This window comes from Dryobates pubescens, chromosome 6, assembly GCF_014839835.1.
Source record: "Dryobates pubescens isolate bDryPub1 chromosome 6, bDryPub1.pri, whole genome shotgun sequence".
Classification (NCBI taxonomy): domain Eukaryota; kingdom Metazoa; phylum Chordata; class Aves; order Piciformes; family Picidae; genus Dryobates; species Dryobates pubescens.
In genome coordinates this window covers 35,667,656-35,691,806 of record NC_071617.1, presented here as the reverse complement: position 1 = coordinate 35,691,806, position 24,151 = coordinate 35,667,656, and positions in this window count along the sequence as shown.

Genomic DNA, 24,151 nt, shown 5'->3' with positions numbered 1-24,151 from the left:
TTCTGGGCCCCTCAGTTCAAGAAGGACCTCAGGGAAATGCTTGAAAGAGTCCACTGCAGAGACACAAAAATGATTAAGAGGGTGGAACATCTTCCTTATGAGGAGAGACTGAAGGCGCTGGGGCTCTTCAGCTTGGAGGAGACTGAGGGGTGACCTCATTCATGTTTATAAATACGTAAAGGGTGAGTGCCAAGAGGATGGAGCCAGGCTCTGCTTGGTGATGCCCAATGTCAGGACAAGGGGCAATGGGTGGAAGTTGAGGCACAGGAAGGTCCGTGGAAACAGGAGGAAGAATTATTTCACTGTGAGGGTGATGGAACACTGGGATAGGCTGCCCAGGGGGGTTGTGGAGTCTCCCTCTCTGGAGATATTCAAGACCTGCCTGGATGAGTTCCTGGGAAGGACCTGAGAGTACTGGTGGGTATCTGTACTTTGAGGGTGACAGTGCACTGGAACAGTCTCTGAGAGGTTGTGGAGTCTATTTCTCTGGAGGTTTTCAAAACCTGCCTGGATGCATTCCTGTGCAACCTGCTTTAGGTGACCCAGCTTTAGCAGGAGGGTTGGACTAGATGATCTCCAGAGGTCCCCTCCAACCCCTATAATTCTGTAATTCTGTGATTTCTAATCTGACTTACACATTTCTTTACAACATAACATGTATAAATCTTATTTAAATTAGCAACTGCAGAAACAATCTAATACAATGAAGTTATTCTCCAGCAGAATCTGCAGAATGTATCTCACGTGAAAAATGAATGTGATTGTTCCATTTTGTTTTGACATTAGGATTTTCCATTAATCAGTCACAAAATTAACAAGTAGCAAGATACGGAGTCTAAAGGTACTCAACTGACAGCAGTAGCTGGTGTGGTGTTCTTGAATTTGTACCTAAGAGAGACTGTAGTATCTGATATTTATACATGGGAGACTGTAGGGGGAAAAGCACAGGTTACTTGATACTTACTCTCAGGATCCTTTTTTCCTGCAGGTTTTTCTGCAGGTTTTTCTGCAATTCTGCTAGGGCAATTGGTGGATTGTACAGTCTGTGGCACAGAGCCCAGTATAATCTGGGCCTACTTAAAATAAACATGAGAGGGACTAACCCATGTGTGCAAGGTTTTTGTCATTATCCTTGCCAGTTCATAAATGTATGCATTTCTTGCTTGCAGGTTAGATGGTAAATCTCTAACTCCTAAGTTTATTTGTGCTTCCATGTGTGTCCCATAGGGATGGAAAGCACAGAAACAACTCTAGTATGGATATATCGAGGTTGCTTGTTAGCACATCTGCCCTTGGTAGATAACCTGAAAAAGCATATATCCTTATCCTCATCTGTTTTTTCCCAAGCAACTGACAATCTGCTATTGGAGTGTGAGTATAACCCACTACTGGAAGAGAGCATATACTGTACTTCAAGAAAAGAGAGCACAGAAATTACTTCTGTCCATGTTACCACCCTATAAAGCCACCTGTTTGAAGAATTAGAGACACAGATGGACAATGGAGCACCTAAATTAGGCTTTTGATGCTAGCAACGTGCTTCACAAAGCCCTGCCTAACATTTAGGGAATATCCTAATATTTAGACAACAGGCACTTGAATCTTCACCAGGAACCTGTAGCTTTGTTCTTGCATGTGCCCAGCTGGACTACCCTTCCAGATGTATTGCTCAGCAGGAAACTCCTGTGAATTCTGACATTAGTCTCCCAGAGAACTGCATGTTTCAATCTTAATCTTGTTTTAATGTCAGCTTTCAGACATGTAATTTCAAGGCTCAACAAACAAACATGCAAAACTGAACATTTCCACAGCTACCATGAGAGCCGAGGAATTAAACAGGTCTTGAGGAAGTATTAAGAGCATCAGCTGGTTATTGTCCTTCTTGTAGACCATAAAGTGGCATAGGACATGGGCTATGACATGGTTATCTAACAGACCTTTGCAGATCAGAATCAGAAATCTTATTTTCATGCAGTTGCACTTCCATGGTTTTTTGCTTGTTTGTTTTTAAGATTGTATATCTTTTAGCTCATTTCTTTCCTAATTTATGAGCCCGAATATGTTGTTCCAACCCCAATAGAGGGAATACAATTTTCACCTTTTGGACTCCTCATGCCAGTCCCAGACTTTCTGTCTGGTAATCATCTTCCTAGCACAGCAAATATTTTTTAGAATATATCCAGTCCCATTTTCAGGTGTGCAATACAGACACCAGACTTAAAAATGTAATCAGCTTGTACTCTCCTCCACTGTTTATTCAGCAGGGAAACAGAGAGATGTGTCCAGAGAATAATTAAGATAGCACTTGCTATCACATTCCAAGTACACTGTTCTTTCTTCATTCTGACTCACCTTTCTTCATATTGTCTAAAGTCATGAAAAGCATTCATTGTTAAACAAAATCAAAAAACACCAAAAAAACTCCAGACCAAACATGCTTTTTTTCCCCCTGCCAGTTCAAGAAGCTGGCTTAAAGCCAACAGTCATCGCAAGAGAAATCTTTCACTGTTCATATATGCTTGATTCTAAAACCAATTATAGGAAGAAAGCCTGTTGAAAACTGTGGGCCTGCCTAGAAGCTGAATAACATTCTACTTTTCTCTGGAATTAGTGGAAGAGAGTAAAACTAATTAATGCAAGCTAGAAACACTGGCAGCAGGATTTTGATCTTTATATTGTAAGCTGTGGTCAAGACAGCACCTGCTGTTTGGTAAGCAAGTTTTCCATTACAACACACACATGAAAATGTACTGAATCTTCAGCTTAATAAGACATGGAAAACAAAGTCTTAAAAAATACATTGAGTTTTGTGTAAAATCACCTCAGCAGATATACTGAGCATTATGTAAATCTGGTTGCCTAATTGCACAATTTTTTATGTGACTGAAAACTGAAAACCACCTAAACTTGAAAATATGCACATCAATTTTTATTACCTTTATAAGTGACAAAGCCTACACAAAGCCATAGGAGGTGATAAATGCACTACTGTATTACATTTCCCAGTATATATACATATGTATCATCCAGCGATAGGATCATGGCATGTCCTTCATGATTTTACTTCTAGCTGCTGTCATAAATATTCTTGCTGAGTGCTAAAAGCAGAGATGGCTGTGCACGATGTATTGCCTCTTCTCAGTCATATAGGAATATTCAAATTGCAGCAGATCCAATTAGTATCTTCAAATCTCTGATGTATTTACTGCAGATAGTGTAATCTTTGCATGTCTTGAGATATCGGCTGTGTACTGTTACCAATGAATCCTGTTGCCTGAAGTGTCCAAAGGTATGATAATATTTTGAGATGTAGTAGAATGTTGCAACTGCTTTCTGAAGGCATCTGTTGAGGTTTGTAGGTCCAAGACTTGACTGGACAACAAACAATGTTCTATTATTGTTCCAGTCATGGAGGAAAATGGTTTGGCTTCTTTTCAATGCTTTGTAAGGAGGAACCTTCTTGTAAAGTACTATGTCTCTTTAAACAGAAAATGGAAGAATTAAATCCTAGAAGTCTGAGCTCCTTGGGCAGTTACTCTCTAAAGGACCTACAATAATGACCTGATTGACTTTGGTATTTAGGACTTCTACTATTAGACAAATTAAAAAGAAATAGCATTTATAAATCTGTAAGAAGAATGTTGGCTGAACACATTACAGAATATTTCTTTACTGAAAGGAATGTCAAGCATTGGAACCGTCTGCCCAAGGAAGTGGTTGAGTCACCATCCCTGGAGGTATCTAAAAGAAATGTAGATATGGTGCTCAGGGATGTCATTTAGTGCTGGACTTGGCAGTTCTAGAATCACAGAACATAACTGTTATCGTAGGAAGAGACCTTAAATATCACTGAGACCAACCCTTACCCACTACTGCCAGGTCACCACTAAACCATGTCCCTCAGCACCACGTCTCCACAGCTCTGAAACCTCTCCAGGGATGGGGACTCCACCACTGCCCTGGGCAGCCTGAGCTAGGGCTTGACAACCCTTTTGGAGTAGAAATCTTCCCCAAATGTTAACAAAACACTTTGGAAATAATAATAAAAAAAAACCCCAATCACATAAGACACACCAAAAGTCTGGTCTCCATAAGCAACCCCCCAAAAAAATTTCAAGTATTTCTGAGAACTGACACCCTGAGTAGATCCTGACCCTTTTCCCTCTGGATTTAGCTCTGATAAGAGGAAGTGAGGGATGAAAGTGTCCCTGCTGCCTGCTTCTGCTGACCAACACAAATCAGCAGCAAAAGAAGGCGTAAGCAAAGACATTGACCTTCTTGAGTGCTGGCAAAACATTAGAAAGTTGCACTTTCAGTACCTGGCAGCTGTTTTGGGTGGGAACAGCAGCAGTGCATAATCGGCCCTGCACAGGGAAGCTCACTTTGGAAGTGAGAGGAACAGAGGGCGAGAGCCTTGGCCAGCGAGCACTAGGTTAACATTTAGACTCAACAATTTAAAGATTCCTTTCCAACCTAAACAATTCTATGATTTTATAACTTGAAATAAAGTTTTGGCTGAAAATGTGAACTTTGCTTCATAGATCAAACCCTCAAGGCAACAAACCCTGAAACCAAAGATTGTACACTGAAATTGTCTAGCCTCCAGCCACAAAACCTGCACACAAACAATCTTAAAAGGACTCTCCTACTTGAGGACAACAATTGCTTTGAGACAGGAAATGTTTTCTAATGTAGCATATTAAAAATGCACAGCTAAAATAGTCTACTAATTTATATGGAAAATACATGCTAAGTTATAGGAGGATGCATCAAACCAGGAATGGAAGGAAAAAGATATATCACCTGATATATTTTAGTCTGCAATGGTGGTACATTCTGCATAATTAACTTGCCCCAGTTATCACCAAAGGAAAAATCTGCCAAATCATCTGTGGTTCCTATGCAACAGGAATTGGAATTTGAAATTCTTTTGTTTGTTTTGTTTCCCTGTGTTCTACAGTTGAATAAAATCTAACAGGTTTGCACCCACATAAAAAAAAAAGTGCACTATGTAACTGCAGATGTTGGTCAATAAAATGATCAAGTAACTCATTCAGCTCGAGTGTCCAAGCCATGGCTGCTTCCTTAATGGGAATCACTTCAGAGCAGCACAGGGGAGAGCTTCGGAATTGGACAGGAATTCACATTAACCTATTTTTTTTTCAGTTCTTGGAGATTTCTATAGTTTTGGTATTGAAGAGAAAGAAATAGTGACATTGAGACCTTTCTTCCTATATGTGAGAAATTAGTGTAATCTGTGATGATGAACCAAGCAGAGGATATGTATTTAATATTTTGTCAGTGACCCAGAGGTGTGACAGGTAAGAAATTTTTAAATGTTGAAAATCTTTTTTTGATAAGAGACCAAGCTGTCTTTATATCACCACAAGTGGGAATATATCAGTCAGCCTTTTCTTTCCTTAAATAAGGAAAAATTCCATTAGTTTCAAGACCGGAATTTTTCCGGTGTGTTTATAGAGGACAAGAGGAGCTAAGTCCCATGGGGCAATGTTACCATAATCTATGTAGTTGAAAATAGCATTAATTTTAAGAAATCATTAAGTTAACACAATATAAAGAATAATGTGGGGGGAAAAAATGTTAACATCTTTACAGATTTATCCTGAGGATATGCTTCAAGTTGTTACAATAATTCTGACTAAGAAACTGTAGCAGACTTACTTGAAGAACCCCTAAGAAATAACATTTCTATTCACAGATTTGTAGTGTCATTTGGAAAAGGATACAATACATTCTTCACACCAAAAGGATGATATATTCTTCTAAGTAAAAAATGAACGCTACTTTAATTGCTACAGTGTCTAATTATAATGAAGCTTACGTGATGGGAATACCACACACAACAGAGCTGATTCTTTCTTTGTGTCACTTTAGATATACCTGCATAAAATCATTATCAGGAAGAATGCTGGAATCCCAACTACACCTTATTGTTAACATTCATTAAGTCAGGAAAAACTTAGGTAAATGAGGTAACCTTGTATGAACTTATATACCTGTGAAAAAAATCTATGTCTGATCTTGTGGTGGTTTTAGGCTATTCCTTTAAAATTTAGTTACAGATTTTGAGCAGAAAAGTAGAAAAATATAAATAAATCACTATTGGGTGTAAAAAGGAAAACAAAAGATTATTCTAAACAAATTAATTGGAAAAATATCTGCTATAAAACAGGCTGTACCGAAACAATTATTTCTCTTTTCTGATCTCTCTCCATTTGCTTTGCTTCTGGCTGACCTCAGCTTGGCTGCATTGTTTAGTTAAGTGTGGCTGTTTGACGCTGTGCCTTTAAGGAAGGGGCACACTGGCTAAATGTTTATAAAATATTTTGGTATTCTAAATGAATTTCATTGGCTGATTAAGGTCTTGGACCCAGGGGAGCTGGGACTTTCTCTCAGTTTCTCTTCCTTCGCTGTTCCTTTCGGCTGGACTGCTTCTGGGCTTCTGGCCAACTAAGATAAGATACTAACTAACTAACTCCCTGTACATAGGCCTCTGTCTGCTGTGCTAACCCCCCTCTTTTCTCTTTTTCTACCTCTTTGGGGGAGAAGGGAGGTAGGGGGGTGAAGGGGGCACAGGGGGAAGCCCCCTCTGTTGGGGGTCTGGTTTCTGACTGTGTTTATTTGCTGTATATTTCTGTATATATTGTAAAATCCCTGTATTTGTTGTGTTACATATAATCTGTTTCCTTGTAAAATATACTCTCATTTCTCCGACTGGGTTTTAGCCACAGTTTCTTTCTCAGTGGGGGAGGGAAAGCAGAGCTTTTCCTTTCAACCCACTACATTAAGTCTAACCCATTGCTTTCTCTCTGCTCCTTTTCTCTCTTGGGACAGGGGGGTGTGAGAAGGCAGTGGAACAGCTTCCCTAGTCTCTCTGACCAGGGGCTTTTTCATGTTGTTTGCTAATTGTAAATATCTGTATAATATTGTAAAATACTCTGTATTTTGTACATATTCATTGCATTTCATTGTGGAGTGTAGTCTTGCTTGTAAATACAGCTTCCATTTGCTTGGTCTGTCAAAGTTAATGCTGGGGGGAAATTTCACAGTATCACCAAGGTTGGAAGAGACCTCAAAGATCATCAAGTCCAACCTGTCACCACCGACCTCATGACTAGACCATGGCACCAAGTGCCACGTCCAATCCCCTCTTGAACACCTTTCAACCCACCAGAGACTTTATCTTACCCACAACTTTATCTTACTATACCCAGTCAATAACTTTTAGAGAATTATTTCTTACCAAAAAAAAAAAAAAAGAAGAAAAAGAAAAAAGTTTGGAAACCATTTCTCATCCTCTGCCAAATTCCTGCTTGAAGTATTTCTGCCTGCAAAGCACTTATGTCTATACAGATGTTCCATTTTCTTGCTATGCAAGTGGAGCAAATAATTCAGCTATTCTTTAGATTACTAAATCTTTTCTCTAGCATTTCTTTTCCATTAAAAGGACTCTATAGTATGTTTTGGTATGTGGTATATTATGTTTCGAAACATCTGTGTGGTTTAGAGAGAAGTCTTACTACACACAGTTCATGTCTTCAGTGAACAGTTCACAGCCATCACAAGTTGCAAAAGCTTTAGTACAAACATTTTTATTTTCTAAGCAGCATGTGAGGTTGCCTGTCAAATTCAGAGCTGATATAAGGCCACTGAATTCAGTACAATGACACCCAGTATAAATATGGATCACTTGTTTCATCCAATAATAACATAGATGCCCTCTAAAAATCTTATTCTACCACTTTCTTTTGGGTCACAGATCTGAGATGTCTAAATCTATGTGTAATTTGCTCAAGATGCCTTTTCCTTAATTCTTCAGAGACATTGGAATCTGTAACTCCAGTCAAAATCTGTGGGCTTACAGTCTGTAAGAGTCTTAAACTGGATGTTCCATAACAGTGGGGTTGAGTATCTTGTTACTATTTGCAGATGTTTGGATGCTAGCTTTAAGGTTTTGGGTTGTGTTGCAAATTTGTTGCAAGGGGATAGACACATACCGTAAACAATATAAGGAATAAGGAAGGCAACTGGGAACAAGCAAACTATGAAATAGATGCTATGTTCAGGGGAAGAAATAACTGCTTTTGTGTTAAATGTGCTCTCACCCTGTGTCACAGACTAAACTGACACAGCAAGCACCAGGGAAAAAAACTTGTTAGATCACTTAGGACATATTTATTTGCCTATAGCTGTAATTTCATTAGAATGGTGAAAGCTCCAATTGAAAGTAATAAAGTTAATCTATTATGGCAATTTGTTTTGAAGATAGAAAAGCCCTTAAAAATAATAGTTTATACTTACTTAGTAGATTGCCCTATTCTGCCTCTTGAGAAAGCCTTTGCTTTAGCCTTTTAGTTAAAGCAAATGAGAGAATGAACATTATAATACATGAGTGAAACAACAGAGAAGCAAATACTTAAATTTATTTTATATTTTTCTCTCTTTCCCTTTCAATATGAGAAGGTATGTTGTTTTCACTATAGTGGTCATCAGGATTGCCCAGGAATTTCTGCTGGTTGCTAGTTTCTTTCTGTGTCTGAACAAAACTAGTGACACTAAAATGGGAAATAGTTATACGAAAGGTAAGAACTTTACATTCATGATACAAAGAATCCACATCCCATTTAGAAAAATACATTTTGATGCCTCTATAGGTAGGAAAAGTTTTAATTGTGTGGGAAAATAATGGAAGATTGTCAAGGAGGAACATAAACATGCTCAAGTGGCTTGCAGCCGAGGTGTCAAAGCCCACTTATATCACACTAGCTGTGGTTTAGTCTTGTGTTTGACAAGTGGAACACCTGTGTTTAGATAACATAGGCCTTTCATAGAGTCATGGCACCCTATTAAATATGCTTGAGAATCCAGCTCTAAACTGCTCTAAACTAGAACCAGAAAACTACCAGGACTTTGATGATTTTAAAAGCTGCCCCACAGGCAGAATAGAATAGAATAGAATAGAATAGAATAGAATAGAATAGAATAGAATAGAATAGAATAGAATTAACCAGGTTGGAAGAGACCTTCGAGATCATCGTGTCCAACCTATCATCCGACACCACCTAATCAGCTAAACCATACAACCAAGCATCCTGTCAAGCCTCGCCCTGAACACCCCCAGCGACGGCGACCCCACCACCTCCTCAGGCAGCCCATTCCAGTGGGCAATCACTCTCTCTGTGTAAAACTTCCTCTTAACCTCCAGCCTAAACCTCCCCTGACGCAGCCTGAGACTGTGTCCTCTTGTTCTGGTACTGGTTGCCTGGGAGAAGAGACCAACCTCCGCCTCACTACAACCCCCCTTCAGGTAGTTGTAGAGAGCAATAAGGTCACCCCTGAGTCTCCTCTTCTCCAGACTAAGCAACCCCAGCTCCCTCAATCTCTCCTCATAGGGCTTGTGCTCCAAGCCCCTCACCAACCTTGTTGCCCTCTTCTGGACACGCTCCAGCAAGTCAACATCCTTCCTAAAGAAGCAGCTTACTCCTTTGTTATTAACTCAATAAACCCAGTGAGACAATTTTTTCAAGAAAAAAATAATACGGTTAGGGCAAATGTCACAAGGTATTTGTTTATATGATAATTGTGGATGATATCGTTGTCATGCTCATGAAAATAAGCAGAGACCCACATGAAGATTTGGTTGAATACATATCTGGGTGTTACAGTTTTAAGGCTATGCCTCATGGTGGGTTTTTTGTTTGTTTGTTTGTTTGTTGTTTTGGTTTTTCTTTCCAGAGGTTTTGCAGTCTAGAGATGGACAGCCTTTAGAGGCTGGGCAGAATAATAAAAGATAAATTTATCTCATTCAATTGGTAGGCAGAGTTTCTCATATTTGCAGCACAAGCTTGTTTTCCTTCTTCTTTGGGGCTGCTTTCTGCTTTGCTTCTGGTTGCTCTCTATTATCCTTCTGACCTTGCATGCCAACTGGCTCTTCTCTTGTTTTGGCTGGTGAGATACAAGGGGGTTGAAGTGGAGAGGAAAGAAATACATCAGGCTGACTGTGATACAGTTCTTTCTGGGTCCTTTGTGGTCTTGTGCTGTTGTTGAGCTGTAAATACATGGAAATATATTTTGTATATGTTTATTGCATTTTATACTTTTATATTTAGTCAGAATTTGTAAATATCATTTTATTTACTTCCAAAAGTCTGAGTAAAGTGTGTTAAATTTACTCCAGGGGGAAAACCAGGTAAATTTCCAATTTGCTGGGGTGCACTCAAACCCACAACACTGAGCAAAAATGGCGATGAACAAACCTGCTCTATACACACTCTTCAGGAGTTTGATAGATATCTCCCATTTCCCAAAGATCCTCTCAAAGCCATTAAACTCCTCTGAGAGAGAAAGTGGTTTCACTGACTTTGGTGTGATATTCATTAGAGCAACAGAATAAAGACAAACAAACCCATGAGATTTCTTTTCTTAGAAAAAAAAAATCTATCATAGAAATAGGAAACAAATTATCAGAATTCTTTCTCATAAAGATGCTGGGGCTTCCCTTAATAAGAAACTTCAGACAGATAGCATCTTGGGTAGCTGTGAGAGACTAAATCTTGTCTCTGTTGATGTGACTCAACAAAGATAAAATTGCCTTTGCTGCTGGCCCAGACAATAGCTGATGTGTATTAGGCAGATGCCACTGGAGCGACTCTCGAGAAGGTGCATAGATAAAGATTACTCACCAGACTGCAGCTGTCCTGGAAATAATAATGGGCAGAGGCCACTGCTATCGATGCTCTCTGGAATATACATACCTAAAAACTGTATGAAAGATCTGAGCAACTACTGGCTCAGGAGAAGGAAAACACAGAAGGAAAAGACTTGGGGCAATGCTGCTCTGGAAGAAAACCTGAGAGACTACCAGGAGAGGAAAAAATGAGAGAGACGTCACCATGTAGCCTGTGTGGTGGTTTAGGCTGGGTGCCAGCCCAGATGCCACTGCACAGGCCACACCTGGGAGGTCCCAAAAGGGTCCAGCCCAGTGGGTGGTCACAGGACACCAGGTATTTCACCCATAATTCCCTGCTTCTCTATAAAACTTCCATGTGGGGTCCTTACTTCCTCTTCCGTCCCTCACCGATGCCCAGGTAAAATGGCATGAGCTGCCTCCCTTGGGCCTGCCCAGGCCCAAGGCTGGGTTGGGGGGGGAAGAAAGAGCCCTGGGGGTGTTTTGGGTGCACCCCCAGGTAGGGATGGGACGTTCTTGGGCATGTTCTGGGATCTTTCTCTCTTTGCCACGGTGCTTGTGGTTTTCTGTAAAACTCTCATTGGTTTTTTTCCATTTAAACTTTCCACCATTTTTTGCAATCTGTTTTGTCTGAGTCTTTCTTTGCCTGTGGTGGGAGAATTGGTCTCCCAAACCACAACAGCCTGGAAGAAGCAGACCAAGAGGAACCCTCCTCCGTGTCATAAGTTCTGCCTGCTACAACTCATGGAGCTGAAGAGGCTGCTCAGAGGACAGCACAGCTAACAACGATGACCTCTCCTCTACAGCTAAAGCAGAAGCATCCTTCCTCCACAGACCCAAACTGTCTTGGGGGTTGAGGGGTGTGGCAATAGAACTCCTTTCCTCTTCTCTCTCCCTCTTTTCTCTCCCTCTTCTCTCTCACTCTCTATTCTCTCTCTCTCCTTCTGATCCTTCCACTTTATTTGCGTAATAAATAGTCTAGATGTTGATATTTTGGCCTCATTTGTGCCTCTAATTTCATAACATGGGAAGAAAGTTCAAAAGAACTGTCTTTTTCCCTCTCTGGACCGAGACAGTAGCTCCTACCAAGTAGAAGAATGTTGATAAATATTTTTTTCCTCTCTAAGCTGCCCCCAGCTCTCTGATTAAACCTAGATCAGGTTGGTTATAGTCAGCTATTGACACCAGATTGATTCCTGACAGAACTGGCCCTCCAATGGAGCATCTGACATTGATGCACGTTGCCTCTTCTTCTGAACTGAGCTCCTATGCTTTTCCATACTTAGTGTAGTGTAGTGTGATTCTACATATATGACAAAGTATCAGAATCTGTTTGTCCCTGAGATCCATATTGTTTTATACAATTTGCTGGGAAGCAGCACATCATCTGGTTTTGTACACCTCTAACCGGGTGTCCTAGAGAGACTGGTATCCTGAGACACAAAGACATGTCCTCATGATCAAAGACTGTAAGTCTCTGCAAGGGTACTGTGCATAAGTCCCAAGAGTGCAAATGCATGAGCAAGCAGCTGCAGTAAGGGTGAATATTGTCTTTATACCTGTCATGTTCTCTCAATCCAGAAATAACTCTGTAAATGTACCCAGAGAGCATAGAAGATTTCATTGAATATCTGAATGTAACACATTGTTGATGCTTACTCTTAATGGCTAAAGAAGGTCATGTTATATTTGACGATCTAGCAGCTGAGTTGATGTAAGAAAGCATGACATTTTGTCGTTGTTAGATTCTGTTCTCATAGAAATTTGCTAAAATGTGAAACCACTGTTTTTATTAGGTCTACCTCTGACTGACAACTGTATAACTGAACAAAGCAACCTCATTCTGATTCTACAGCTCAGGCCCAATGCTGTGTTCTGCAGGCAGGCTTATTCTTTAGTTGATATTAATTTTTTTATGGAAACAGATAACCTCTGCTACTGTGTGCAGTGAATATTGAATTTTTCCAAGCACAAATATAGACTGGGTGAGGAATGGCTCAAGAGCAGTCTAGAGGAGAAAGAGGGTATTGGTTGGTGAAAAAAATTGACATGAGCCAGCAATGTGCACTTGCAGACCAGAGGCCAACTATATCCAGAGCTACTTCTAAAGAACTGTGACCGTCAGGGTGAGGATGTGATTCTCCACCTCTACCCCGCTCTCATGAGACCCCACCCAGAGTACTGCATCCAGTTCTGGTGCCCTCAGCATAAGAAGGACATCAAGGGTTTCACGAATGGGATTGCAAGAAAGTTTTATGCTTTTTATTGTTATTGTTAGATATTTATAATACTAATATTTCAACAAAAGTGATACACAAAATGATCATAGGACATTAGAGATTGGAAGGGACCTTCAAAGATCATCAAGTCCAACCCCCCTGCCAGAGCAGGACCATAGAATCCAGCACAGGTGGCACAGGAACACATCCAGATGGGTCTTGAAAGTCTCCAGAGAAGGAGACTCCACAGCCTCTCTGGGCAGCTTGTTCCAATGCTCTGTGATCCTCACAGTGGAAAAGTTCCTCCTCATGTTGAGGTGGAACCTCCTGTGCTGTAGTTTAAATCCATTGTCCCTTGTCCTATCACAGAGTGCAAGTGACACCCATCCATCAGATATTTATAAGCATTTATTAAATTCCCTCTGAGTCTTCTCCTCTCCAGACTAAAAAGCTCTCAGCCCCTCCTCACAGGGCAGTGCTCCAGTCCCTCAGTCATCCTGGTGTTGTCTGCTGGTATCCAGGGAAAAAATTCACTCTTGCAAAACTTTTTGGTTTTGCGTAAAACTTCTTATCTTGATCTGAAAAGCACAGATTTTTCTGCCCAGCCATATGATAATTAGGGAAAGATTTCATTGTAATAGCTACCATTGAGCTTTATTTTATGAAGTATTGGTGGGTTTGTTCGTTTTTGCATGGAGGCAAAGCAAACCATGAACTGCAGTTGTACATTATGAAAGATTTATGGAAAATAAAGGTATTTTAAAATCCCCTTCTTTCACCACCACCTCCCCTTTCCTACCATATCTGCCCCTTTTCCACCCTCCCCGTGTCTCTCCTCCCTCCCCCCCCCCCCCCCCCCCCCTTTTTTTCCCCTCAAATCCCAGAGCACCTGGGCCCTGTTGGAGTCTCCTCCCACCCCAGGTGTGACCACTTAGCCCTCCCCACCCACTCCCCTTTTTAATCTCACCCAGGAAAGGCAGAAGCCCCAAGCTGAGCCCATCTGGGCTGGAGGATCCTCCTCTCATCACTGGTGAGTGCCCATGGTGCACACTGGGTGATGGTGGTGGTGACGACAAAGGCCGGGGGGCCTGGTGGCCCCCCGGTCAGGTAGGGCAATGATTGATGACTCCTCCAGTATCATCCACGGGTGCTGGCTGGGCCTCCTTACTGGGGCTCAGCTCCTCTGTGTGATATCTTGACTGGTTGAGGGTCTTGTTCCTGGCTCTGGGATGGGTGCAAAAATGGTGGTGGTGGAGGAGGAGCAGAAGCTGTTTAGGCAGGGTGGAAGGTGGGGTAGAAGGAGTGGGAGCCGCTTTGGGAAGATGAAGCAGGGTGGTGGTGGTGGGAGAGCAGGTTTTGTTACTGCTTCTCCCCACCTCCCTGCACACCGGAAACTCTGCCATCTCATGGTTGCTGCACCCTAGACAGCCCCCTGCCATCGCATCTCCAACCAGCCCCACTCCACTTGAGAACAGCAGGTCAAGCAGGACTAATGGTCTGAATTATTTTTATGGTAGTGATTATTCCAGTTCACATTATAATGACTTGATGACATGTGTTTCCTGGTTCTCATTCTGTAGGATATGATGATTCTGCCCTAGGTAAGAACGTTCAAATATTTATTTTGCAACACTATACCTTCAGGGAAGAGAAACCATTTGGTCAGTGAGAGTAAAAGGAGTTGTTTTCTACAAGCCTAAAAGTTTTAGCTGAACTATTCAACTACCTTGCAAAAAATGTGTTGTCATCAATAGTTTGTTCTCTTAAGTCTGCTTTTATTCATGTCATGGGTATATTCATATACACAGATTTTGGTTTACAACTGGACAAAACCAACAACTGAATTACGTCCAGAAGGGAAAAATCCACACCAAAAATGTTAGTGCACTTTTGCACTTGAAGGCCATTTAAGAAAAAGCTAAGCTATTTTATGGAATCACAGGCTGTTTAAGGAAATAGAAACATCATGATTGAAGATAAATCATTAACCACAGAGAAGAAATACTCTGTATTACTGAGCAAAATGAAAATACAACTACTCCATCAGGCTTCCAATGTTTATTGCAGTCTTTTACTGATATTAACAATGTTAAATTCCCTTATTATCCTTAGTTACCTACATTCTTATGTTGCTGCTTCATGTTCTTATTGTGCTAAGGTACAATCTTAATAGGCCTTTTTAAGCTCCTTTCCTTAGATACTATTTTCAAAATGTGATTGTTTACTACTTCATATATTCCTAAATTTTCTTGAAATTGATTGTATAAACCAGAAAATATCCCCTTCCCAGGAGTTCTGGGGATCTATTTCTGTGTGCTGTATTTGCTGCATCTTAATGTAGCACTGGAGAATGATTATCAGATCGCCTTTAGTTTTAATTGGTGCGTTGACAGGTTGGACTTGATGATCTTTGAGGTCTCTTCCAACCTTGGTGATTCTGTCATTTCTGCAAGCTAGAAGCAATAATCACAGTGATAGTTTTGTTTTCCAAACTTATTTCTGGTGTTTCTACTTCTGCTCTCAAAGGCAGGCCATTGCCAGAAGGGTTAAATACTTTACATTGTGGTGCTACATATGATTAAGGGTGTTTCATAGTTTATCAGTGTGAATTTCATCCTGGCTTTCTGCACTCAATACAAACTTTCTGCAACAAAAGCATTTCTAGAGGATCAGTTCAGGCTGCATGTTAAAATTAGTGTTAGTAATGAGATGAATGTGTTATAAAATTCTCCCTGCAAAGCCACCTGTTTTTCTTCCTGGCGGACAGGAAATGTGAACGTTATATTCTCAGGTCATCATCACAGAAAAATATTTTTTCCTAAATGCTCTTGCCCCTTTGGATCACACAACAGTGAACACTGCACTGTATCTTTCTTTGATTTTTTTTTTTTCCTGTTCAAAAGAGGTGAAGCATTTCTGTGTGCTTCGCCATTCAAACATTCCTGGTGGTTCTATTTTCAACTGGAAAAAAATTAACTTAGTAAAAATTAACTTAGTAATATATGTGCTGATTCTGTTGACTGAAACAGAGGGGAAACTTTTCTACTATATTCTGAATTAATTTTTTAAACTTTTATTGGTTATTGAACCCTGTGTTCTAGTTTTTGTCAACACTCTTTACTATAAAGAGTATCTTGCAGCACAGAAATCTGACTGAAGTCAGTATGACTGAAGTCAGTATGACTGAAGTCAGTATGACTGAAGTCAGTATGACTGAAGTCAGTATGACTGAAGTCAGTATGACTGAAGTATGAGGAGGGGGAGCCAAACATACGCAGAATGACTATAAAATGCATTTTATGGAGCTAGACCCCAATAAAGTGTAGTATCCCAGTGTTGCACAACCCAACCTGTTTAGATGTATTTTGTTAATGTATTGTTCCCGCTTACACCAAAATTGCAAAGCAAGTCACCCAGAAATGGCTTACATACATCATTGGTAATACTGGTCCATTGGCCCAAGATGTAAAGAAACCTCATGTATCAGTAAAACTTAATAGCTCTTGTGCACAATAGATTTGGGGGTCCCAGCACTGTGAAGCCGAAAGAAAGGTTTAAGAGTAGGACAGCAACAGGCTTGAGAGGGAAAGTAAACTAAGGAGAATCAAATTCCAGTTTTGGGAAATCATTTTGAGAACCATGAAGCTGAATTACAGGTATGTTTTATACACAGGTTGTGTGTGAGATTCCTCCCCCTTTCTTCACCTGAACTATCTTCATTACTCTAATTTATTCAAGTACAAATCTCACCCTTTCTCCCTGCTAATGTATTGGCATGTATGATAACGTGGATGTTCATGTCATCTCTCATTCTCCTTAGTATTTGGTTTGTTTTCACAGTATCACCAAGGTTGGAAGAGACCTCGAGGATCATCAAGTCCAACCTGTCACCACAGGCCTCATGACTAGACCATGGCACCAAGTGCCACGTCAAATCCCCTCTTGAACACCTCCAGGGATGGTGACTCCACCACCTCCCTCGGCAGCCCATTCCAATGACAAATGACTCGCTCAGTGAAGAACTTTCTCCTCACCTTGAGTCTAAACTTCCCCTGGCACAGCTTGAGACTGTGTCCCCTTGTTCTGGTGCTGGTTGCCTGGGAGAAGAGACCAGTCCCTTCCTGGCTACAATCACCTTTCAGGTAGTTGTACAGGGCAATGAGGTCTTCCCTGAGCCTCCTCTTCTCCAGGCTAAACAATCCCAGCTCCCTCAGCCTCTCCTCCTAGGGCTTGTGCTTGAGGCCTCTCCCCAGCCTCGTTGCCCTTCTCTAGACACGTTCAAGTGTCTCAATGTCCTTCTTAAACTGAGGGGCCCAGAACTGGACATAGTACTCAAGGTGTGGCCTAACCAGTGCTGAGTACAGGGGCACAATGACCTCCCTGCTCCTAATGCAGGCCAGGATGCCATTGGCCCTCTTGGCCACCTGGGCACACTGCTGGCTCATGTTTAGGTGGGTGTCAATCAGCACCCCCAGGTCCCTCTCCGTTTGGCAGCTCTCCAGCCACTCTGACCCCAGCCTGTAGCTCTGCATGGGGTTGCCGTAGTCAAAGTGCAGCACCCGGCACTTGGACTTGTTGAATGCCATCCCATTGGACTCCGCCCATCTGTCCAGTTGGTTGCGATCCCTCTGCAGAGCCCTTCTGCCCTCTAACTGACCAACATCTGTTCCCTACTTAGTGTCATCTGCAAACTTGCTGATGACTGACTCAATCCCCTCATCCAGATCATCAATGAAGATGTTAAAGAGGATGGGGCCCAGCACTGATCCCTGGGGGACGCCACTGGTGACTGGCCGCCAGCCGGATGTGGCACCATTCACCACCACTCTCTGGGCTCGGCCCTCCAGCCAGTTCCTAACCCAGCACAGAGTGTTGCTGTCCAAGCCATGGGCTGACAGCTTAGCCAGCAGTCTGCTGTGGGGGATGGTGTCAAAGGCCTTGCTGAGGTCCAGGTAGACCACATCCACAGGCCTCCACACATCTACCAGATCACCTGATCATGGAAGGGCAGGTCCTGCCTCTCCAACCTGATCTCCTTCTTACATCCATGTTGGCTGGATGGTAATGGTAATAGAGATGTGTGATTTCTTAGATCATCTGGCAATGACCACTGATAAATAATACAGACTATACACGTCTATCTAACCTTCAAGCCTTTTTAAAAATCACTATGGAGATTTTGACCTTCTGTTGCACAAAAGGAAACAAATATTATGTTAAGAATTTATAAGACAGAAACCAACCACTTCTACAGGTAGAATATCTGCTTCACTTAAAGAGGCATGAAAAACATCCTTTCTCTTCCAAAAATATTGAAAATATTCAAGGTATATTTGGGAGTGAACATCACAGAATTGCCTAGATTGTAAAATACCTTTAAGATCATCAAGTCCAATTATTAGCCTAACGCTGACAAGTCTTTGACTAAACCATATCTCTCAGCACTATGTCTACACAACTCCTAAACAACTCCGGGGATGGGGACTCCACCACTTCCTTGGGCAAGACATTCCAATGCCTGATAACCCTTTCAGTAAATAAGGTTTTCCTAGTATCCAGCCTAACCTTCCCTTGGCACAACTTGAGGCCATTTCCTCTTGTTCTATCACTTGTCACTTGGTTAAACAGACCAACCCCCAGTTGTAGAGAGCAATAAATTGTCCCCTGAGTCTCCTTTTCTCCAAATTAAACAACCCCAATTCTCTCAGCTGGTTTGTGAACTTACAGAAAACATTTCATCTGGTGTCACAGGCTCATATCTCTGTGGTGCAGCAGGTCACTGACCATATCTTCCTGGATTGCAGGAGGGTTGTTCTTCTCCTGACCACTGTCTTCTAGCTCAGAGGTTTGGATTTCCAGAGTATTACTGGTCCTGTTACTAAATGTGTCCAGAGAAGGGCAACAAAACTGGTGAGTGGTTTGGAGTACAAGCCCTGTGAGGAGAGGCTGAGGGAGCTGGGGTTGCTTAGCCTGGAGAAGAGGGGACCTTATTGCTCTTCACAACTACGTGAAGGGAGGTTTTAGCCAGGTAGAGGTTGGTCTCTTCTCCCAGGCAATCAGCACCAGAATAAGATGACACAGTCTCAAACTGTGCCAGGGGAGGTTTAGGCTGGATGTTAGGAAGAAGTTCTTCACAGAAAGAGTGATTGGCCATTGGAATGGGCTGCCCAGGGAGGTGGTGGAGTCACTGTCGCTGGAGGTGTTTAGGAAGAGACTGGATGGGGCGCTTGGTGCCATGGTTTAGTTGATTAGATGGTGTTGGGTGATAGGTTGGTCTTGATCTCAAAGGTTTTTTCCAACCTGGTTAATTCTATTGTGTTCAAGCTGCTGGAGTGGGTCCAGAGGCAAGCCACAGAGATAATCAGAGGGCTGGAACACCTCCTTTATGGGAAACAGGCTGCCAGAGTTGGGACTGGTCAGTCTGGGGAAAAGAAGGCTCTTAGAAGACCTTATAGTGGCCTTCCAGTACCTGAAGAGGACCTACAAGAAAGCTGGGAAGGGACTTTCTAGCAGGGCTCACTGTGTTATGATGAAAAGGAATGGCTTGATGAGGGTAGATTTATAGAGAGAAATTATATATGTAAGGGTGGTGAGACATTGGAACAGGTTGCCCAGGGAGGTCATAGATGCTCCATCTGTGGAGGTGTTCAAGGCCAGGTTGGATGAGGTCTTGAAGAACCTGGTCTAATGGTGGATATCCCTGTCTATGGCAGGGGGTTTGGAACTAGATAATCTTCCAAACTAAACCATTCTGTGACTATGAGTCGCTTTATTAGCATGTACAAAAATAAGTTACAAAGACTCAAAGATCTTAAAATATCACTGCTAATGACTAGTCTGTGGATGACAACATCAAGAGAGTTTTCTTCTCTATGGGCACAGTGATGTTATGGAGGAGCCTGGGAAGTGAAGTGCTCTGGATGTTCTGAGTTCTGGCTGTTATGAATACCAGCAAAGTGGATGCTCTGTTGGCCAAGTATCAGGGTATCTATTGTACATGGAAAGTACTGCCAAACACACATCTCCTGATTTTAAACAGAGGATCTATGCTGCAGTGACTTTGGGTACAAGTGACAGGTAGTACATGGGAGTTCCTCTGCAGCTTCACTGGAACTGTTCCAATCTCATTCATTTCACAGCAAGTGTATTGGAAACGCTGTACCAGACATGGTAAAGGTCGCACAGTGACTTATTAGTCAAATACAGAAGTTGAGAAAGTGCATATATTGTAAAGCTTCTGTCTGTGTTCGTAACTCTTCTTTATTGGGGTTTGGAAAGTGTCAGACTAAATGTCAAGAACATTTGGACCTCATTTAAGTGTTATGTTTGCCTTCTCTCACTTTACTCTTGCTTCTGTGTCCTTTATACAATTGCATTTTTGTGTAATCTCTTTTTCTCTTAGAGACAACTGCTGTTAATTTGAGCTGAACTTTCAGAGCTTTCTTAGGTATAAGAAAAATGTTTTTCTATATTGTGACTTCAGTGGTATAATAAACCTCTAGTTTGCATAAAACTGACTTAAATCTAACCTTTTTTTTCTGGAATTACTGTGGAATACAGCAGAAATACAAATAAAAGTATTTTAAAATATTAAACCCAACAGCTATAGAACTTAAAGAAACAGATCCTCAGATCTGTTTCATCACTTTTTGGATATTCTTTAAACAGAGAATTATAAATTATTTATAAATGAGCAGTACCTAGATTATGTCATTGGACTATAATGCATGGGCAAAGTCCATAAGCTGTATCTCTTTTAAACTGTACTTTACATTATGAATGTACTACTGCCTCATTGAGTCAGAAAAGTTTTATCTTCAGTCAAATAGTGTTGCATTGTAAGGCTGCTTGAATGCTACCCTGTGATATGGAGTCTTCTTTGGATGTAGGTATACTACCGGTTTCTGTGGTTGAATGTCACTAGAAAACAAAATCATTTCAGACTTAAAAGTAACATGACTTACTGGCACTGTTCTAAGCTACTTGACAATACTGTTAACGATTTATGTAAGTAAGCATCCAGTCAAGGGAAAGATTCAATTAAGTATCTGTTAAGGCAAGTCTGTCTGATAAGACTTAGGCTTAGGGTAAGAAAGTAAAAGAAAACCTTCTGTTTAACTGCATATCGTCAGAAACAAAGGGCCTGGTCTTTGTATTTGGCACACTTGAGTCCTTACCTATTTTAATGTCTGCTGTTTAGCTTTTACCCAAATGTGACCTGTATTATAAAACATGATGCTGCAGTAACAGTTATGATGGCTGTGCATCATGGTAGTACTGTCCTGGATTAGGTGAGAAACAGAGGGTGGATCAGAGGGGCTTTAGGTTCCTATAAACACATGCTTTTGAAGTAATGCAATTTTGTCTTAAAAAGCCTACAGATTGGTGTGTTTTGTGAACTGGAATTCCCAAGAAAAGACAAGTGGTGATTCTAGCTTGTAGAACAATGTCCTCTCTGCTCACATAATTTGTCTGGGGAGAAGTGCCCTGTAAAGAAGAGTGGTAGTGTGGCTAATGTGAATGGACTAAATCCTAATTTAGGTGGGAGCTTTGTTCACAGAAAATTCATTCTTGTGATAACTAACACTAGCCTTATTTATTTTTAATTTTTTTTTAAGAACACATAAATACCTACTTTAAAATGTCTGCCATGATATTAGAGGAAATAGAGAGGATTTCTTCAAAGCATGGTTTCAGGGAAGAAAATGAGATCTTGAAATTATGAGTCACGTTTAGTACTAGAGAAAAATAGCCTTGAGTACACTTCAGCAGTGTAACAGTCAGAGTGGCAAGAGTTGGAAACAGCTTCCCAACAATAATTGATGGTGGAAGGCACTTTCTTTAAAGTGGTATCTTGTTGTGTCCTGAAAAACTTTGCATTATGTTATTGCATGCAAAAGCATGCTCTATGAGCTGGGCAATTCTCTCTAGTCTCAAAGCCACTTTTTTCTTTCTTTTAGCAGTTGCTTCCTGCTTTTAAGTGGATGCAAATTTTCAGCAGAGGTACCTGTCATATGTGAAGTTGAAAATTTGCCCCAGAACTAAATTTTTTTCAGAATATTACATGCTTGCTATACTCTGTCACGGGTTGAATTTGGATTAGCTGCTGTTATTCAAAGCCATACTGCCGATGTGTGCTAGCTTCAAAATGAGTTCCGGCTGAAGCAAAGTATTATGGGATTTGGAGTTCAGATTGTAACATTAAAAGCTTCCTGCTCTGGTTACTGATTTTGGGTACCAGAGTGTTGGATGTTGCCTCTCTTCTGCTGCAACGGCAGCTGGACAGAGACGGATGCGGTGGCAGCTTCTGTTGGCTTCTGCTTCGCTTTTTCTGCAAATAGGCTAAGGTAATTGTGCTATGACCATTGTGTTATGTTATCACACTTGCATTAAACATTTTTTTTTCCCTCAACTACCTCAGCCTAGAGGTTTCTTTTTTCACATGTTACTTTCCCTCCTTTCTGTGTTGGGGGAAACAGACAGGTTAACCAGTTCACACCACTTTAACCTGTTACTGTATCATGCATTGCCATATATCTATTCTACTCAGTCAGAGAAGCAAAAGTGGAAGAGAGCTATATTTTACAAGCAGGATGAAATGCGATGAATGTATACACATTATACAGTATTTACAGTATATACAAAAATACACAGCAAAGAATGTAACACAGAAAACCTGCCCTCCTCCAGCGAGGAGGGTGTCCCCCCCCTCCCCCAAAACCCCCTTCTTCCCCTTCCTCCCTTTTTCCCCAAAAAGGGTTAGGGAGAGAAAAGTAATCATTAAGGGGAAAATTCTGTTAGTTCAAAGTGTATGCTAAGGGAAGAAAAAAAGAATTAGTTTCTTATCTCATTAGTTGAAGTTCAGCCAAGCACGGAGAGAGAAGTAGCGTCCAGGCAGACTGCAAACAGACTGACTGAGACAAACTGAACTAAAACTAAAATTTAAAGTTGCGTTCTCACTGATCTACCAATGAATTTTGTTTAGAACTATCTTTTGTTTTCCTTTTCACACCAAAACATTCAGCCAGAGTGTTTCAGTAACTGTCCTTCTTAAAGGCGTAGCCTAAAATTGTCACAAGTTTTCTTGCATTGTGTATTTGACATAAATTCAATTTTATGATACATAGTATTTTGCATTGATCAATGTGGTGGTGAGAGGTTCAGTTCTCTCCCCCCACACACACACAAAGAAACCATGGGTAACTCAGAGAAGCAAGAATATGGATAAGCTATATTTACAAGCAGGATGAAGTGCAGATGAATATATACGGTATTTACAATATATACAGAAATGTACAGCAAAGAATGTAATACAGAACAAAACTCCCTCCTCCAGAGAGGAGGGGTCCCCACAATCCCCCTTCTCCCCTTTTTCCCAAAAAGGGTTAGAAAGAGAAAAGGTAATTATTAAGGTGGAAATTCTGTTAGCTCAAAGCGTATACAAGAATTAGTTTCTTATCTGGTTAGCTCAGTGAGTTCAAGGTCAACTCTGTCCAGCACAGAGGAAAGACAGCAGTTGCTCAAAGAGACCGAAACAGACAGACTGAACTGACTGAGATTCAAACTGAACTAAAGCTAAAATTAAAAGCTGCATTCTACCAATTAAATTAATTTAGAATATCTTTATTTTCATTATTACACCAAAACATTCAGCCAGAGTGTTTCAGTAACTGTCTCTTTCTTAAAGACACAGCCTAAAACAGTCACAATCAACAACAGTGGATACATTCATTTTATTTGACATCTCCTCCCCTGTTCTTGCTGAAAACTGTTTCAATGTAACACACATCCTGAAGTACATTCTTCTATTGGCACATATGTTTACATCTCACTGCTGGTGCCATATGAAATAGACAGAGTTGACAATTTTTTAAATTGCATACTCTGTGGATTTCATTAGAGTGCTTACAGCAAGCTAATTCAAGTTCAGCTTGCACTGTATCTGCATTTGGTTTATATTGGCATTTGACGAATAGGGTTTTGTTGGCAGAAGCATTCACAGAAATGAATGTTAGTGCTACACAGAGGAATATTTGCACAATATTTCATTTTGAAAAAGAGGATATTCTAGCTGCTTCAAATGTTCATTCATCTGAGAAACAGGAAACTGCTGACATATAATATTTATGCAATATATTATGAGTTTTGAATATTTTTAACTGGTTCCCTGTGGAAAGAGCATACAAATACAGAGTAAACATAAAAGTGGTGTGATCAGTTCTGA